Source organism: Manis javanica, chromosome 13, assembly GCF_040802235.1.
Source record: "Manis javanica isolate MJ-LG chromosome 13, MJ_LKY, whole genome shotgun sequence".
In the NCBI taxonomy this organism is placed as follows: Eukaryota; Metazoa; Chordata; class Mammalia; order Pholidota; family Manidae; genus Manis; species Manis javanica.
Window position 1 is genome coordinate 65929324 of NC_133168.1, and position 20867 is coordinate 65950190.

The 20867-nt window shown below is 37.8% G+C and overlaps 1 protein-coding gene across 4 annotated transcripts in view; it reads left to right on the forward strand.

Annotated features, from left to right (window-relative positions):
* The first annotated feature begins 1199 nt into the window (after positions 1-1199).
* TAB2 (TGF-beta activated kinase 1 (MAP3K7) binding protein 2) overlaps positions 1200-20867 on the forward strand; it is a 91068-nt gene continuing 71400 nt past the window's right edge. For 2 of the 4 annotated variants that reach the window (XM_073219736.1, XM_073219735.1), the window contains exon 1: positions 1200-1555. The gene's annotated coding sequence lies outside the window, so the exon portion shown is untranslated. The remainder of the gene's footprint in view (positions 1556-20867) is intronic. The other 2 variants (XM_037022032.2, XM_037022031.2) reach the window with 1 other exon arrangement.

Consider the following 20867-nt stretch of genomic DNA (forward strand, 5'->3'; position numbering starts at 1 on the left):
ATAAAAATGGCTCTTCAGGATTTTTCTGAGGAGTACAAATTGTTTCAAGTAAGAAACTGGCAGGGATATGGGCATTTTGGACAGGGACAGAAAAATGCCGGAGTGTTTTGGATATCAAGAAAACGCTAGAATATTTAAACCTTTTACACTGTGAGAACTGATTGTTTAACTTTTTTTTCTCCGTAGGGGGAAATTAAACAAATATTTCTTTAAGAAGATAGAAACATAAGTCTCTCCTCCTCCCAAGTTATAGTGTCTTTGGCTCTGCTTCCAGGACTTCTAGGAACTTGCAATTAAAATAAAATCAAAGAACATAACCCTTGCAGCATTAGATGTTTCTTCCTGGTGCTCAAGAAAGCCCAGAGCCCGACACTTTCTCAGAATCTTGAAGCTGGGAGTTCGAGGCTTCTAGGACGTTACCCGCACACTTTCCGGGCAAGCCTGGTCTCCAGCACGGCCACCCCAGCCAGCCGGCGGCCTCCGAGCCTCCGGGCTCCGAGGGGGGTGTGTCCCCGGCCAGCGCCGGCCAGACACCCGCCTCCGCCGCGCGCCCACCTGCTCGCTCGGGGAGCGGGGGGTTGCAGCGCCGCGGCGTCGAGTCCGCCCCCAGCCGGAGCTCGAGGGCCCTGCTCCGCGCGGCGCCGCCAGCCTCCGAACGAGCCGGGCGGTCGGGAGCTGGAGGTCCCCTCTCCCTGCGGCCCCAACTGCTGGCAGCCCCCGTGGGGGGAAAGCCTGCACTCTCTCCACACGCGCGCACACACATACACACACCCCTCCAGAGTGGGAGGCCGGGACTCTACAGAGAACCCCGGGTCCCCCCCGGCCGTCGGCGCCGGCACCCCCTCTCCTTCGGCCCCGGCGGCAGCCCGCGCCAGTCCGCGCCCCTGGGCAGCCTTCTCTCTCCAGCCGTCGCAGACGGGCGTTGAGTCCAAGCGCATCGGGGGAGGGGTGCAGGGCGGAGAAAGAGCATCCCCGCACCGCTGCCGCCGCCGCCCGGCTGGAGGAGGCCTCGTCACGGCCGCCGCCTCAGCAGCGGCCGCAGATCTCGCGGTGTTTGCCGGCCGCTGCGCCGCCATATTGTATGACAGTATTTTGATTTGCACTGGGCTGGTGGAGCCGCGACGAGAGCGAGCGAGAGCTGGGGGGGTGGGGGGAGGGCAGGCGAGCGCGAGGGGGTGGGGGCAGAGGGAGGTAGGGAGGCCGAGAGAGCCGGAGCGGAGGGACGGGGAGCGGCGACGCCACCCAGCCGTCGTGTTTGATCTGCAGCCGCCGCCGGCGGGGACCCAGCCCGGCCCCCTCCCCTCCCCCTCAGCCACGAGCAGCGGCGGCGGCGGCCGGAGGGAGTTGGCGGCGGCGGCCGCTCGGAGGGGCTGAGCGGGGAGGGAGGGAGGGCTGAGGTGTCCCCCCTGCCGGGTGGAATCGGAGGCGGCGGCGGCGCTGGCGGCGGCCGTGGTGGTGGAGGCGGCGGCGGCGGCGACGGTGGAGACGGCTGCCCTAGTGGGAGAAGCGGCGGCGGCGGCCGAGGAGGAGGAGGGGGAAGCGGCAGCGGCGAAGGGTAAACGGACAGCGCTGCCGGGCCTCGGCGCGATCCCCAGTCCCGGCTCTTCCCCCAGCTCCCCGCACCCTCCCCCTTTCGTCTGGTAGGGGCTCTGCTGACTCGCAAGGCCCTTGCGGGGCGTCCGCTTCTTCCTCCCACTCTAACTCCGTCTCCTTCCTTCCCCCAGTGGCGAGGCAGAGAGGGAGGCCCCCCAAGTCTTCCAGGCCGGGTGGGGGTGGGGAGCCTCGGGCCGGGCCTGGGCTCCGGGGAGTAGGAGGGGGAGGGGGAGACCTTTGGAGTCGGGCGCCGGGGAGAGCCCCGGGCGGGGGAGGGTGCCCGCGGGTGGGCAGGGCCCCTGCCTGCGCCGGTGCCCCCGGCCCGCCCCTCCGGCGTGTATGGGACGGGGGTGGGGGAAGGAAAACTTTATGGGGAACAGCAGTCGGATAAAGATGACTTAGGGGCGAGGGTGTGGGGGGAAGAGACCCGAGAGTGAGTTATGTGGGGGTCGTGGCGAGAAAGGCGATCCCTTTCCAATGTTGGTTTTCTGCAGCTTCCTTGAAGTGGGGAGCAAGTCCGCTCTGAATAGGTGGCCCCCTAGATTTCACGAGAAAATAATCGTTTTCTGTCCGATCAACCTCAAACCGTGAGATTGTGGTTGTGTCAGGGAAGCTGAAAGGGTCTAGATACTGCCGAACAGGTGACAGGTGTATCTTTCTGTTGCTGATGCTGTGGGATTGCTCTGGCAGAGTTGTATTCCAGAGTGTCAGAGACCGTGTGAGTTTGTATTTATGTGTTTGGCCATGGTTCCTTCCATATATAGTATATTTGAGATGTTAGGTTTCCATTCTTCAAGTCAGCTTAATTGTTGTGGAGAAATTCCTCAAATGTTTCCGATAAGAGGGGTTTCCAGGAGAGAGGAGGAATTTGCAGCTTCACAGGGGTTTCTTGATAGTCCATGAAATTCAGGTCCCCGGTGCAAGGCTGTTTTAAGTGCCTTCATTCGTTGGAAAGTTCTTGAACACTTAAAGTCATATTCGAGGCAACAGTGAGGCTGTATAATTTTGCATCCATTTTGTCTGTTTTGGGTAAGTTTGTAAAGTGTCAAATTTTAGGGTCAGGTTGATTCACGTTTTATAAAATGAATTCGTTTGTGCTTTAGCTCACTCAAAAGAGTATGTTGCTCATTATGCAATTTCACATTTGGTCGGGAATTTCGGTGGGTATGGAATAGAATTTTTGCTTTCAGTTTTTAAACTACTACTGCTCACCACACTCTTCGGTATAGTAGCAGAGTATTGACACCTTTTAAAAATAGCTCTGAATTCTTTATAACAGTGAAATCGTGATTGATTTTAAACTCCGACAGTCTGAAACTTTAGATTTTGAAACCATTGCGTTTTCTAATAAAAGAAGACATGCTTTTCATCTTATTGTATGCTTTGGCTGAGCACTTAAATTAGAAACAGTGGAATGAGTTATTAGACAGAGGAACTACACATTAAATTAGGGCCAAGTTAGTTTATAAAGGATCCTATCGCTTTTAAAAAACCGTGTATGGAACAAACATATTAAATGATGGTACTATCGGTGTGTTAACAGGAAATAGAACAAAAATTCCAATGATTCAGAACTTCTGTCGGGGTTTTTTTTTTTCTCCCTTCAATGTAATCAGTTTCTAATAGAGAGTGCTTAAGATTTAAATCTTTAAGGGGTCAACTGAAAATTGAATGTGTTAATTACTAAGTCATCCACTGAGTATATGCTCCCTCGTTGCAATTTTCTCTGGGGTGCTTTGAAATATTTTTTCCTGAGTTTCGAAGTATCCTCAAAGGACAGTGATGAAATGCAGCCGTTCAGCCCTCTCTAGAGAACTGTCACACAGTAAAACCTGTGCTTTTGTAATTCATTAAGAAGGGTAAATGATCAACATGTCTCATCTGACAGAGATTTCCTGAAAAATAATTACAATTTAAATAAGCCCCATTTGATTGAAATAGCCCCTATGTTTGGTCCTCTCTTTAATGGAAAAAATGTTTGCCTTCAGCTAAGGATATTGTTTAAGACTTGCATACTGTTATTACAAGTAATGAAATGAGGTTTTTAAACTCTGCAGTTAAGTGGGTACTAGCTATATCCACGATTACGTCACTATTGAGTATTGCTTCTTTAGTATTAGTAACACATTACACTTGGATCAGTTTCTTAACATGACCAGTCTTGTGTCTTGACAGAAGTAAAAGTTTATTCTACCTTTGGAGTTTTCCCTGTCAGGAAAATTCTCAAAATATTGCTTAGGATGAAATGTACGTATGTATCTGGGAGCATACTGCATTTTGAAAAATAGGTGTAACATACCATTTACATGAAACTGAGTGGGTTTCATGCCAGAAAATTCCTTAAGGGATGTCTGAATTTTCTAAAACAGCATTTTTTTTAGTATATAAACTGATCAAGACAGAGTTTATTTCTTAATAATCATCAACATACTTTAAAAGGGAATTTTTGCCTTGTTACACATGTTTTGAAAAAAGTTCTGTATCCATTGTATCTCTACCTGGCCAAGTTCCCGTGACCCAGAGGAGAACAGTAGTAGCATTTTTCCTTTGTTCATGCATGGCATCCTTATTTGATCTATCTAAGATTGGGACTCTATAATAGAAGGATTATGAGGTAATAACAGGCAAAGGTGAAGAATTGGGGCAAAACAGTAATAAGGAGAAGACAGGAATAGGGGATAAGATTCTGGTAGAGGATTAGATGAACAGTTTTAGGCAGCTAAGAATATGGAGATGTGGGTAGTGTTGTCTGCGAACCAAAGGAAGATGATCATGCTCAATCGTACTAAGGAAATTTGCTCTGAATCTTTAGACTCTGACAATCTATTTATGTCACCTTATTTTAAACCCTCTATTATGATGATAAAGATTTGGAGACCCTAAAATTGTATGAAAATTAAATGTGTTATGCTCATATTTATTTGAACTGTGGCTCATATTTCCAAATACAGCATTTTTAATACTACATTTTTTATTATTCTGATCCTAAAAAATGATGAACACTTGCTTAATCAGAAAACTAAAATGCCTGAGTAAGTACTCTTAGGGATAGCCAGTTCTGTGTTTTTTACATTGTCTTTAGTCAACCATGAAATTTGATTGTGTTCTTGATAGAGTCAGAAATTAAGAATGACTGTCTTTTTCTAGGTTTTCTAAGTATTACATCCCTCAAAACACAATATTTGGTACTAAGTAGCACTTACTACTAGCCTTCTAGCATTAAAGTTATGCATTCCACTTAGACTTTTCACATTGATATTTATTGACTCATTTTACAGAATACAGAATATGCTTAGTTTCTTATTTCTTAATCCTCAGAAAAGGAATGGGCTACTGTTAAAAACACAGTAAGAAGTGTCAGCTGACAGGTTGATATGTCAGGAGATCTAAGTCAGAATTGCCACAAAGTAAAATTGTGAATATTAATATCCATAAAAGGTCTGTATGAAAATTGGTGAAAGTTTTGGAATTAAAAAGTGCATTTGTTCAAAATATAATTTATGTAGACCCCCTTATTTCCTAATGATGCTTGGTAAATGAGGCTTTGCTGAATGTGTGGTTTTGATTTGCCTTGTAACATTTTTAATGTAAAACATTAATAATAAATCCTACTGCATTTCTGATGATCTGTTCCAGGTCAAAATTTGGTATCAAGAGGGTAGTAAATTTCTTTTGACCATTAATATGTTCATATCAGCCTTTTCAGTGTTTCCTGCATGTATAAGAAAGAGAAAGTAGCTAATATTTACTTAAATGCCTACTGAGTGCCAAGCTTTCATTCATTTCCCAAATATATATTGAGCACTTAATGTATTCCAGAGCCCTTTGAGATGCAGCAAATGGCAGCAATGAATAACACAGACAAAATTTCTGCCCTCGTACAGTTTACATTTTAGTGGTGGAATACACAATGTATGAGTAAAATGTAGTGTATCTGGGGGGAAAAAGTACTGCAGAGAAAAATAAAACAGAAAAAGGGATTGCATATTTGCTCATTTAAAAGCTGCACACTGGATATTACCATTGATTTCAGATGTAAGACTATCCCATACATAAATTTTTTTCTTTGATTAGGAATATACTTCATAACTTGGGAACACTGTTATGCTTGTACTTCTGAATTACAGTTTCAGTTAATAGCAATTTCTTCATTGTTAGTATTTCCTAAAAGCTGCTTTGGGGCTCAATAGAAAATTTGGAGTCAGCTATCCTGCTTTGAATCCTGGTTTTGCCACTCATTAGCTTTGTGATTTGGGGTCAATTACAGTTCCTTCTCTCTCTCAGCTTGTTTTCTTCTCTATAAAATATTACACTGTAAGGCTGTTGTGATGATAAATTGTACATTGTGTGTAAATTATCTGACATACAGAAGGAACTCAGTAAATGCAACTTTTTTGTTTACTTCCTATCTGGAGTTGTGTAAAACCAACATGGTTAAAAGTTGGTATCCCCTCCAAGAAGCTCTCAAAGCACTGTGTGGGAAATTGTTTAATAGACATTTAATTTGAACATCTAAAGCAGTTTTTTGTGATAGCGTAAGGTTAATTGAAATGCAGCTGTAGTTTATACTCACTGGTAATTTCTGGGGGAGTTTGTACACAGTCAATGTGATAGCAAGAGTAAACCTGTAGTCTTTTTCTGGTAAAGGAACATTGTGACATATCTTGTCATTTGTCAAGATGAGCTTGGATCATCTTGACAAACGGGATGATAGACTGGATCTCAGCATTTTGATAGAGATACAAATATTCCAATTCATGGCAATAATCAAACATTTAATACTGGGCCTGGCATATTGTAAGTATTCAATAAATGTTCTCTTTTGTCATTATTCTTTATTATGTGAAGAAGTGTAATCCAAAAAATTTACAATATTAAGGAAAACTTTTACAAAAATAAAAGAAAATAATGCAAATTGTGGATGGGAGAGTGGAATAGCTAATCAAATTGCAGTATTTGTTTTTCACTTGAAGACTGGGAGATCAGTACTGAGCTGCTCAAGGACAGATGATGTCTTACTTTCCTGCAGTCTTGATTTCACCGTTTCTTCAGTGAAGCCTGGTCTATACTTAGGAGTTCAGGTGTTAAGTGTTGATGGTTCTTAGTGATATTTTTCTGTGTTATCACAATTCTTTTTTGTGGTAAGCACCTTCTCATTTTGAAAAGTGGCTGCACTGGACCTAAGTCTTTGAATCTCTAGTTTTAAGCACAGACTAAGATGTCATGCAAAGTCTTCTGGATGCTTTTTTTTTTTGAAGTCTAACCAAAAATTGGAAAAATATCCTAGAAATCATTTATTTGCAGCTAGATTAGTATTCATGAATCTATTATTTCAGCGAAGTTGTTGACATTAAAGTGAAAGCAGTTCTTAAAAGCAGAGTAGAAAAATAATTTACACATGATTATATGCTCTTAACTAACTTAAAAGACAAGATTATCTTATCTCTTTAAGGCAATTTCGGTGAAATTGTAGATTTATACTTCAAGAATCAAATGGCTCAGTCACTTAGGTTCCTCTGATGGGAATATTGGTGTTACCACAGAAAAGGAAAAACATCCATCCCACCCCACCCTACTTTAACAGTAACCATTTTTCATGTTTTTAAGTCTTAGCACCAGCCAGCTTTTCCCTGTTCTGTGGCAAGTTATTCTCTGCCTAATGAATAATAATTTTAGTTCTCCTAACACTTAAGTCTTCTCTCAAGTTCTAAGACCTTTATTCATTTACACAAAATATTTCTTAGCTTTTTAAAAAATTCCCCACAAGATTGTATAGGAGCAAACTGCTTTATGTTCAGATTTGGAATAACAGTGTTGTTTTGCAAATGAGATAGAAATACATACAATTGGTAGTTTGATAATACTCTTGTGTTTTTTGGGTTGTTTGCTTGTTTTAAACTGCAGCAACCTACTCCTGGAAAGGGATACTACTGCAGAGTGTCAATTTGAGTGGCTGCAGAAAGTGTAATTTGTCTACAGACAGGTACAGAATAGATGGGGGCATTATAAGAATTTGTATTTTAATTGCCTTATTAAAGAGAATGGCATTCATGTTTCACTTAAGAAAGAAAACCCAAACAGTCTAAGTCACAGAAGCCAAAAATAAAGTACAGCTTGGAAAGGTCCTACAGAGAAAGACACAGGGAGGAGAAGCAAGAGTAAAGAAATACAGAATTTAACAAGAGATTTTGCTGAAAATACATGAATGTTGATTGCTATTAATAGAAGTATTCAAAATAATCTGTTAAAGTGTGTGATCCTGCAGTCTCTCACCAAGCCTTGCCAACATTAAGTCAAAAGCATTGCCAGATTCACAGGTATATTACAGAGATTAGTGCTACCATCAAATACTTGAAAGTTTCTGGGGAGTAATTCTTCCCGTTTAACTTGCCTGTTTGGCTGATACAAAAGATAGGTTCTGGGAGAATGATAATAAATTATTGTTCCCCTACCCCCCAAAAATGTGTGGGAAAGGTAATTTTCAATTAGTAAATTATACTCATTCCCTCGTTTATTAACTGTACCTCCATCTGGATTATTAAATAATCCTCAATTTTGAGTTTTAAAGTTTTACTCTAACAGTTATACTAAGGAAAATTTCTTTAGACCACTAATATCTTACTTAGTCTCAACCTTTTTTAATGTTAGCAAAATTAAGTCCATCACAAGTTTGCTTCCTGTCAGTTTGCCAGTTGGGCATGCCGAAAAAACACTGCTGGTTCATCAGTATAGAGCAAATGGCAATTCAGTGAATGATTTTCCATTTCCTATCAATGGGAGAAAATACTTACCAATGCAAACAAAAACTTGAATCAGCAACTTGACCTTGCAGAACATGGTTCTTAACACCAGGCAAGTTTTGTGTAGTCAGAGAAGTCAACAGAAACCATAATTCTGATATGAACTGGAGAGAAAGGAGTAGAAGGGAGTTTATCTAGTTTTAATTCTCTCAGCAACTGAATAAAACACTTTTTTATTTTCAGTTGGTCTTTTTTAACTTGTCAATTTGCCAATCTCCGCCACTTTAACTAAATATCTTAATTTTAACATATTGGGAGTGAATGGTGGGTAATAAGAAAAAACTCTGGGCTTTAAAGTCAGATGAGCTGAAGTTCAAAGCAAGTTTTATTACTAACTATAACTGTATGATCTTAGGCTAATTACTCAGGCTCTTTGAACCTAGGACTTGACTTTGGAAAAGTAGATGTGTATCATAATACCTACCTTGCATGATAGTTTTAACTACATTATCTGTATTTCTTATGTTAGCTAGCCTTGTATTTCTTATTTTACCTAGCACAGTACCTTCCTGGAACCTAGTAGATATCAATAAGTAGCAGTCAGAATGTAAAATATATCCTATAATACCCTATGCTTTTCAAGGCAGCTTTTCTTCCCTGTGACTTTCTTAAATTAACTCCATTTTGAACATCTTCCATTTAATAAGGTTTACTGTTTTTAAAGTATTAATCTTCCAAATAGAACAAGGCAAATTCTTGTTCTAGTCACATTAGAAATGTAACTTCAGTTTGGTATTTTGCCTTGATAGGTTTTTTTTCCTTCAAGATGTACCTGTTCATTTTTCCTCAACAAATAGAATGAAAAGGAAATAATTTCTGTTGTTTAATTCACTGCGATTCTTTAGACAAGGGTGAAATAAAACAGGATTATTTTTTAATCACAAAATAAGCATGCAAATTAATTCTTTGTATTTTTCTTACTCATTCCTGTGGGAAAGCCCACATTTTCAAATTGAAAGTAATCTACAACCCGTAATTTAGTTTTTTTGTATGGAAAGCATTAGACAGTAGCTATGGATCAAATTTTGAAAACACCTCAAATATGAGGTTAAATACAATACTGTAAAACTTGGTGCCACTTTATCTTTGTACTTTGTAAAATGATCTTTGTACTTTTTCTGTTTTAAATTGCTAGTTAGCATTTTTCAGTTATTTCAGTAATCTTTTTTATGTCCATAATTCACATTCAAAAAAGATATAAATTTTCCAGTGTTTATTACTTGTGTGTGTGTGTTCTTGCTTTAATTTTTCCTAAAAGTTTTTGTGCCTTAATCTGTTGACTGAGCTGGTGTGATTATTGCAGAGTATTTTGCTCTACTAATAATATTAAGTGTTCATATAAATAGTATTTTAACATTTTAATAATACCATATTTTATTGATCACTTAGAAACCTTAGAACTCTTCTGTTACTATGGTAATACAAATAACATTACTGAACTATAAATCCAATTGCTGTATTTACTTTTAAATGGTAAGAAAAGTTGCCCGCATTTTAGTAAGTATCTTTAGAACATTTTGTAGTATGTATATGAAATCTCTAAGTATGTCATATTCCTTAGTCTTACACATGTGCAGTTTTGTGCAGTCTGAAAAACAGCACAAATAGTGATGGAGATTTAGCCATTAATCAGCAGATAAATAACATAGTACTAAAGAGAGAATTGTGAGATGCCTACTGGTTATTTCAGTCTTATTTTTAAAGCTGAATAGTTTTGTCTTAGCGAAGTCATCATATAGTGTGAAGGATTATTTATTATTTCTTCAAATCTATTATTTTGAAAACCTAACCAATTTTTAACATCCTTCCAAATGGGTCACTTAATGCCAATAATAATTAGGTCAGCAAATTAATTTTGCTTTTTTTCCATTTGCAACAGTTTGTCTTTTTATTCAGTAAATAATCAGTTGCATAAAAATTTAAATTGAAGAAATCTCCCTTTAAAAATCAATATTCAAATCGAGATATAAGTATAGGATAAAGATTATCCTTGATTACATATTCCTGACATTCTATGGACTATTCTGTCTTTCTGCTTTCCTTTTATGCTAGCATTTCTTGATCATAGATTTTTATTGGTGCTAAGTCATCTCTCTAAAATAGTTACAAAGAAGATAGCAGTGTAGCCAAGAAAACTTGCTTTTTAAAAGGAATTCAGAACAGAGTGTGTTCCATTTTGATCCTTGAGCATAAACTGTGTTACAGTTGCTTGGTTGATTTTTAAAGGGCCATTAGTGACCTGATAAACAAGGGCATCTAGTCTACTCTTTGGAACTTAAGCAGATGTATGTAGGCATCACAGTTAAGTAGTTGCTAGAATTGAAGAGAAAAAGTATTCAAGGAGATATCTAAGGGATCATTGCCAAAAAAAGCTGGTGGAAATACAGATACTGTATATTTTCTTTGAGAGTATCTTTAGAACATTAGTAGTATGTATATGAAATCTCTAAGTATGTAATATTCTTTAATCTTGCTCTTTACCTCGTGATTAGCATGTACTGCTTGCCACCTTATGATGATTTTCTAAGGAAATGGGAAAAGAGTGTGGAAATGGGGGTTTCAAAAAAATTCCCATTTCCACATAGCCAATTCTGCCCTTTTTTACATATGAAAATGCATGGACGTGTATTGGTTAGGCTTGCTTTTCTTCCCTACACTCCCCTCCCCCTTTGAGATATTTCTAGCTGAGGTGATTTGTTGGCCTTAGTGAAACATCCTCATTCTCCTCATGAGATTTTCCCCTCATGAACAATGGCATGAATTTACAAGGTCACTGTTAGAGCTGTTGCTGTAGCTCTGTGAGTGAAAGAAGAAGTACTCTTTGGGGGGAGGTAGCTGGTTCATGGGGAAAATTGAACTGGTGATCTTAGCCAAACCAAGTTATAGTATTAGTACTTCTATAGAAAGAAACTCCAGAGAGTTTGTTTCATATGCCTTCTATGTATGACACCTGTGCAGAATAGCTGGCTAACTCAGGAAATCTTGCCTGACCCATTTTTCTACTATTTTCATTTCTGCATTATTTATTAGTCAATCGAATTCACTTAGCCAGTAGTTTTGAATTCATTTGGGGTTCCTGCTCTGTGCCACATACTTTGCTAGGTGATGGGGATGGTGAGATAGAAGTTCTTTCCCCCAAGAGACATATCTACAGACCAGTATGCTATTCTGTACCAAATGAAGTTTCAGGGTTAAACATAATACACTTTAGGAATCTACAGGATAGTGTCTGAGTGAGAGATGAGGGGATATAAGAGAAGTCTTCATAGAAAGGTGACAATCTGAGTGTATGTCAGTAAAATTAGAAGTGCAAGTTGAGAAAAGAGAAGCCATTTCACTCAGAACAACATGCATAGAGGATGGAGATAGGAAAATCCACGTGTATTCACTGAGTAGCTCCACAATGCATTAGGCACCAACAGTGGGTTATTAGGAAGTGAGGTGGAATATTAGAAGACAAAGCATGAAGATATTTGTACGCTCTAAAGAAGCTTTGACTTCATCCCATAAATGATGAAAGACAAGTGTTTCACTTTCTAGAAAGATCTTGCTGCAGTTTAGAGAATATTTTTTTAAAAGAGCCAGGCTTGGTGGGAGAGGCAGGCCTTATAACCATGTATTTGAGAGTTGATAAGGATCTGAATTAAGGCTGTGATTAAGGAGAAGAGTAGATGATGGATTTGAGAAGAGAATACTGAGTGTGAAATAAAGCAAAGTAAGGATCTTGCATGCTCTGGCTTGAGTACCGGGGTGCCTAGTGTAGTGCCTGCCATTCACCAATACAAGGACCATATATGAGGGTCAATAACTGGTCTGCTAGTTTTAAGCTTCCTATGGAGAGGGAAAGAAGATGGAACTGTATGCAACTACATGTAGGGAGGCACAGGAAAATTACCTGATTAGATTACATTTCAGCAGGTACCTGAATGAAGTGATAAAGGGAAAGCTTTGCAAATAGAGGCAGTAGCAAATGCAGAGGCCTTTAGATGAGAATATGCTTGCCATGTTCAGCGAGCAAGAAGATCGGTGTAGTTTGAGCCGGGAGAAGGGTAGATGAGATCCGAGTGTGTGTGTACTTGTCATGTAGCATTTTTAGATTGTAGTAAAGACTTCAGATTTTATTCAAGATGAGATAAGCCACTGAAGGGTTTTAAGACATCTATTTGCCTTTTTTTCTTCTCACTTCTTAGAACATTTGTTGGTGGTTTTATATCTACAGTTCAATATCATTTCTCATGTGTATAAATTCGTGTAACCATCACACTCAGGCTGTCGAATTAGAACTGTTCCATCAACGCAAACTCCTTTGTGTTACCACTATATAGTCTTACCTTTCCCCCAGCCTTAACCTCTGGCAACTACTGATCTGTTTTCTATCACTATAGTTTTGGCACTTTGAGAGTGTTATATAAGTGGAATCATACAGTATGTTACTTTTTGAGATTGCCTTTTTTCACTCATCATACCTCTGAGATCCATCTGAGTTGTTGCATGTATCAATTACTCTATTTTAAGGCTAAGAAGTATACCATTGTATTTAATTTACCAGAATTTGTTTAACCATTCACTGATTGAAGGACTTTTGGTTTTCCAGTTTGGGGCTATAAAAATAAAACTGCTGGGAAAGGGAATGGGGAGGATGGGTGGGAAGGGAGGGATAAGGGGGGTGGGGAATAAAGGGGGCATTAATGTGGGGCGGGGCACGGGGAGGGCTGTGCAACACAGAGAAGACAAGTAGTGATTCTAAAGCATCTTACTACCCTGATGGACAGTGACTGTAATGGGGTGTTGGTTGGGGGGGGGACTTGGTGATGGGAGAGTCTAGTAAACATAATGTTCCTCATGTAATTGTAGATTAGTGATACCAAAATTTAAAAAAAAACTGCTGTGAACAGTTTTGTATATGTTTTTATCTCTCTAGAATAAATCCTCAGGAATGCAGTTACCGGGCTGTGTGATAAATGTATGTTTAACCATAAGAAACTGCCACTTTTCCAGAGTGACTGCACCATTTTACATTCCTACCAGCAGTGTATGAAAGATCCGTTTCTCAATCTTTGTCAGCATTTGGTATTGTCAGAATTTTTTTCCCCAGGATGTGACCTCTCTTATTTTCCATACCATCAAAACAGTTTCTTTGTAGGTCATGGAGTTTAAGGACTTGTCCAAGATAAAATTGTGAAGAAAGAAAAGCAGACTTTAGCAGTTCATTCTCAGTAACGATTGTTCCAATGAACTCCTAAATAAACCTTGGTAGTTACTTGGGTCATCCAGGTGGCTAACGCTTGAAGCTAACACAGCCACAGTGTGTCAGTATATTTTATTTCAGGCATTGTAATAGGTTTGTAGTGACATCTCAGCATTAATTTATATCTACCTAATGGCTGATGATGTTGAACATATTTTCATATGCTTCTCTGCTGTGTATATCCTCTGTGGTGAAGTGTCTGTTCAAGTTTTTTGCTCCTATTCTCATGGGATTGTTTGTTTTCTTGTTAACATTAGTGAGTTCTTCATATACCCTGGATACAAGTCATTTGTTCAGTGTGTGAATTGCAGATATTTGTTGCTGGTCTGTGGTTTATCTTTTCATCCTTTTAACAAGGGCTTTTGCAGACCTAAAATATTTAATTTTCTTGAAGTCTAATTTATCAGTTTTTTCTTTAATGGATTGTGCCTTTGATGTCAAGTCCAAGAACTCTGCTGAATTTTAGGTCCCAAAGATTTTCTCCTGATTTCTTCTAAAAGTTTTCTAAAAGCCTTATATCTTGCATATATAGGTCTATGGTCCATTTTCACTTAACTTTTGTGGAAAGATGTGAAGCTTACATTGAAATTCTTATTTTGTCTGAATGTCCAGTTGTTGAAAAATTATCCTTTCTCTATTGAATTTTTTTTGGCACCTTTGTCAAAACCAGATGGCTATACTTGTGAAGGTCTCTTTCTGGATTCTCTTTCATTGATCTTTGTTTCTATCCCACCATATTGTGTTCATTGCTTTAGCTATCAAGCTAATAAGTTTTAAAATGAGGTATTGAAATCCTTCCAACTTAATTCTCCTTTTTCAGAATTGAGTTAGCTATTTTAGTTCCTTTCCATCTACAAAAAATCCTGCTGGGATCTTGGTAGGAATTTCATTAAACCTATAGATCAGCTTACAGAAAATTGACATTTTTGTTTTGTTGAGTCTTTCAATCCATGAACAAGTATATATCACCTTATATTTAGGTGGTCTTTTATTTCTTTCATCAGTATTTTGTAGTTTCCAAAACAAACCCTATACATGTTTTTTTGGACTTAGATCTAGGGGTTTTTTGGAGAAATTATAAGTGATATTGTGTTTTAAATTTTGTTTTCCAGTTCATTGCTAGTTTACAACAATATGGGTGATTTCTGTGAGTTGACAGTTTATCCTAGGACCTGCTAAACTAATCAATATTAAGAATTTTTTTGCTACATTCCATGGTTTTCCTAAGGTATCTGAATAGAGACCACTTTATTTCTTCTTTCCAATCTGTATACCTTTTTATTTCCTTTTCTTGCCTTACTGCTCTGGCTAGTACTTCTAGTACTATGTTTAATAGGAGTGATGAGGTCAGACAAGCTTGTCTTAGGGGGAATGCATTCGGTCTTTCACCATTAAGTGTATGTTAGGTCTCAGTTTTTTGTAGATGCCATTTAAAGTTGAGAAAGTTCCCTTTCTATTTCTATTTTAAATGTCTTTACCATGACTGGGTATTGAATTTTGTCAAATGCTTTTTCTACATCAGCTGATAGGATCCTGTAGCTTTTCTTTAAACTGTTAGTTGATGGTAACTTTCCTTTTTAAAGATTCACTTTGGCTGCTCTGTGTGGAATAAACTATGGGAGTGGTACAAAGATGTATGCAGGGAAACCATATCAGAAATTACTGCAGTAATCCAAATGAAAGATGATGGTGGCTTAGACCAAGATAGTAAACAGGAAAAGGTGAAAAGAGGTCAGGTTTTTGATGTTTCAAACCTTGTGTGGGCATGAATTGCTGATGAACTGTATCTGAGGGATTAAAGTGAAGTAAAGGATGACTCCCAACGTTTTTGGCCCAACCAACCAGAAGTATGGAGTCACTGTTGACTGAGTTGGGAAAGACAGTGAAGCAGCAAGTTTGAGCTGGACAATCAAGAGTTTGTTTTTGCACAAGTTAACTTTGAAAGGCCTATTATTCATGTAACTGGAGATATCAAGTAGGAGATATAGAATAGAATTCTGGCAGGAGATTCAGGGTAGAAGTAGAAATTTGAGAGTTATCAATTGAGTCAATGTATGAGAAATTATAGTGTTACTTATTAAAAACTATAATTACCTTTTTCTTTTTACTGTAATTTAAGACTTACTAGTAAAAAAAAACAGTTTTCTCCTAGCATGTCAAGAACTTTGAAAATTTGGGTTGGTTCTGTTTATCAGCAGAATGTTATTTATCTGACATTAAGTGTACCAGAAATTACCTGATTGGGAGACAACTTGAGGGTTATATTTTACTGTAATATGTGTTTAAACCATACTTATTTTATTAGTAGGTGGCTATAATAGTATAGACACATGTGTCTTACTAATTTTTAGAGCTTTGTCCTAAATCTCTATAAAGTGAAGTAGGTAGGTCTTTGCATGTTGTGAAAGAGTTTGACACTTATTTAAGTGCCTGAATGGCTCTCTGTAGCAACATTTCTCTTAATAGCAGATAAAACAGGATAGCCAGAGAGACAGATCAAAAACAGAAATGCAAATATCTAGAATGAGAAACTTAGATTTCTGACTTACAGCCAGAAAAAAAAATCAGTAAAGGGAGAGAGATGAGCCTTAGTTTACAGAGTTGATAAAGAGACAGATCTAACTTCCTTCACAAGGTACTCTGGAAAATATTTTTTAGATGCCATGATCTTTCCTGTGTTAACTGATGAATGACATTTTCTAATTGATAATTTGTATGTCTTTATTTCCTCTCTTGGAGTATTTACCATATTGTGTTAAAATACTCTATTTACTCTTTAGTTTCTCCCACTAAATTTAAGTTTTACAACATTAATACAATGCCTTGGCACTTAAGCTTTTTATAAATATTTCTGTATCAGTGATTCACACCCAGATACACACACACAGCTAAAGTTTAAGGCTAATAAACTTGCTTGCTTTTGAAAGCAAATGACTTTTTGAGATTCCAGAGTATGGGTTATGGTCAGATGTCTTTTCTGAGTACTACCTTGATACTTTCAAACATTCCACTCCTACAGAATATATCCATTCATTGCAACATTACTAGTGCCAGGTCAGTTAGGTACACATTTTGCCTTTTGTTATTTGTTTTTCTCCTAATGGTTGTGGATTTATATTAAATCATCTAAAGTTTGGCCAGGACGTCTTGTGCAGAATGGAATACACATTGCAAATAGTAGGCTGGGCTTAGAGTTTAGTCCATAGTAGCATGTCTCACAGGAGATTCCTGTGCACATTTTAAAAGAAAGTAATGTCCATCTATCTTCTACCTAGTCCTCACCATTTCCAGGTACATGATAGAGGTGTATACTAAGTTTCTCTTCAGTGATAATTACACTTAAAAAAGCATTTTCACATACCTCTTTGTCTTTGAGCTTTATAAGACAAAAATACCTGGAGCCTTTACTCAGATTTACACACCAGGAGAACAGTTATTTTTGAAAGCCATAGTATTTTATTTCCAGATCCACAGTGTTTGTATGTGTATGTGTATATGTATGTATCTTTTATACATGTGTATATCATGTTAGTCCATGACAATGTAATGAAGTTATAGGAAGAATGGCTTTCTATGGTATTGTTGACACCAACATAGTAAGAAGGTAAATTGTTTAGTGCTCTGTTTTGGGCAACATGAAGAATAAGGTGGTTGGGAGTATGCTGTATAAAATAATCCTTATTCTCTCTGGGAGAGAATATCATGTAGTCAGATGAGTCTGATAATAGAGGTACCTATCTCACATGATTATTGGGAGCATTACAACAAGTAAATACATTATAAATCATTTGGCCCAGTGCCTGTGAAGTAATAAATGCTTAATAAATGTTAGCTATTCATAGAAAACTTTTGTTATAAAATTATTACAAAAGTAATAAGCATTAAATTTTATAATAATTATTGTTACATCTCTTTGTTTGGCTTTCTTGATCCCATTCCTTCCTGCATTTTATCTAACTTTGCTGACATCTTTGTTGTAAATTCTTGGTCTTTAAGTCTCCTTTTTTTCAGGCCTGGTACCTCTTACATTATTCTCTAGGTCAATGTCACCACCTTCTACTGAAACTCTATATAGTATAATTAAATAACATCTCTTACTTGTCTTGGGGAGGAAGGTGACATCTGTGATTTAGGAACTAGAAGGTTTGTTATTACCATGAAATATAGCTTAGAAAAGCCTAAAAGTGGAATTAGCCATCATATAAAAGAGTATTTCCATAACTGTGGTTGTCTGGGTGATATACCTAAACAAGAACATTATGGAAATAGAGAATGGGATGAATGCAAGAAATATTTGTGGGAGTAATCAGTGGGACTTTGCTATTGATCTTATGTGTCAAGGAAAGGAAGACCTGAAGAGGCTGAGATTGCTGGCTTCAGAATTGCGCTCTGTTATTAATAATTTACATATAGATGTCTTATTGGGTGGGAGGCAGTGAGTTGAATTGCAGACAAGATTACTTTAGTTAGCTAGCATAGCATTGGGCAGGCTATTCGCTTACTTGTTCCACACCCATCCCTCCTCTTCCCCCTCAGTCTCCCACACTCAAATTCCATTGCTATTAGCTGAAGAACTTCCTTTAGAAAAAGCAACTTCTTTTTGGTCATAATCAACAGTAGAGATTGAAATGTGTGGAGAGCAGTTCCTTGTTTCCTACCCACATTCCTATTATCCTCTTCTTTTGGACACTTTCCACCCAATGAAAAAGATTCTATAGAGTAATATTTACCACCCTCACTATTACCACCCCACTCCACCTCCATCATATTGGTAGGTAAATTTTGGGGGTTTTTAAAAATGAGATAAAAGAGGCAACTTGGCAGAGCTCTTTGAAGAAAAGCAGAACTTCATGAAGTGTTTCTAATTAAAATATTAATGAGTAGAATAACAGTTGATTGTATCATTATGTGATAAATATTCTACATAAGTAATTATAATTTATACCAAAAAGTATTTTAGATTTTATGTATAGAGATTTTTATATATTATTTATATACGTATATATATACACACACACACACACACACACACACACACACACACACACACACACACTATGTACATTTTAATGTATTTTTTAGTAGCTCCAAATCTATTTCTTTAAAATATTTTATATGATTTACTGGCTTCTGAAATAGGGACCATTCCTCCTGCCCCATACTTAACCTTTTCTGAAAGATGGAAACAGCTTTTTGTTTCTGAGCTTTCGAATAAGTCCTCGGTCTAACAGTAAAGTCCTGTGTGTGATGTCTTGTTTTTTTACCATTGAATCTCTGGAATCTGGAACAGTGCCTGGCATGCAGTAGGTGCTCAGCAAATATTTTTAGAATGAATCATTGTTTTAAGCCTACTTTAGCAATCCTTTCCTGATTTACTACTTGGAATTCATTATTACCCAGTAAATAAGCTTCTGAATTCTAATGTAATAGAATCATCTAGGTTCTAATGGAAGTGAACTATTAAACTTCATTTATAATGTCTATTGTAGCTGCTTAGTTGATTTTTTTTTACCTTGTCTTGATGTATTTTCTGGTACTTAAAGTTGCCAAACAAATGATCTTCTGATCTTTGATTTATTGAAAATAGTCATCTTATTGAATACATTCTGTGTGCCTATATAAAATATAGGCAGTCCTATCACAAGCATATAGCCCATGTCCCCAGAGATCTTAAAACTTAGATGAAGAGACACAGAAGTGGAACTATAAGAGAATAATTAAGTGTTGGATCTTGAAACACTAATCCACAAGTGCAGTAGGAGGTCTAGGAATAGAGAGATCCATGTGGGCTGAAGCAGCAGAAAAAGGATTCAAGGAGATGAAACTTGAATTGGCTTTGAAGAGGTAGGTAAGATTTTGATAAGCATCAAGGTGGAGAAATGACCTTCTCAATAAGCAAGGACATTACTTTAGTGTAGTTAGAAAAGAAAGCTGTGTTGAACATGCTCACACAAGCCTGACAGGGCTCATGAGTGTGGGGACTAGTGGCAAAACTAGGTGGATTTAGTAGTTTTATTCAAGGCTCCATGACCCTGAAGGGGTCTAAGGATAAAATTTAGAGAAGTTGATGCATTTAGATGAGAAAAAGAAACCACATCTTTATAATATTTTCACTAACAATAACCTGTAACTGAAATTTAGCATTTCCTTCTACATACAGTCCCCCACTTAGAATGATTCGATTTAGCATTTTCAACTTAACAATGCTGTGAAAATTATATGCATTCAAAAGAAATCATATTTCAGTTTTTGAATTTGGATCTTTTCCCCAGATAACTATTTGCAGAACATCCTCTCCTGATTCTGGGCCAGGTCAACATGTGCAGCTTCTAGTAAGCCACATGTCGTGAGAGCAAATGACCGAAATACTAACAATTCTGTCTCCATACAACCATTCTGTTTTTCACTTTCAGTACAGTATCCAGTAAATTATGAGATACTCACTACTTTATTATAAAATAGTTTTTGTGTTAGATGATTTTTCCCAACTGTAGGCAAACTTTAAGTGTTATGAGAATGTTTAAGGTAGAGTAGGCTGAACTAAGATGTTTGGTATGTTTGGTAAGTTGGGTGTATTAAATACATTTTCGACTTAGGATATTTTCAACTTAAGATGGTTATTGGGACATAACCCCATCGTAAGTTGAGGAAGATCTGTTTTATGATTTATCCAGTAAAGTACAATAGTCTTAGTAGTGCCTGTTATTTTATGCCTAACAGGGAAAAGCACAGGTATTTTCATATTCACAATTGCAGATCTCTCTGAATATAATTGATGCAGATTGCTACTTCATAATTACAGTTATTAGATACTTCCTAGATTTTATTGTGTTGAGTGTTAAAGAACCATATATAAAAATATACCACAAATCTGGGTTTAAAAAACAGCTGGTAAACTGTTTTCAGTATAATTGATTTCCTTTGTAATCATGTATATTAGGCATTTAAAATCATTTTTTAAATTACATTTTTAATTTATATAAATGTAGATATTTATGTATAAATATATATTATAAATATAACTAATATTAATTCTTACATTTACTTAGAAAAATTACTACATTTCAGTAAAATGGCTTTCTCTGTAGCCCTATGTTCTGTATTTTGTATGTTTAAAAGCATTCTGAGGGAATCTAACTTTTTTCACACTGCCAAAGGGGCCCATGACATCAAATCTAGTAGAACCAAGCTGGAGAAGACTTTGAAAACCACACCAAGGAGTTTTA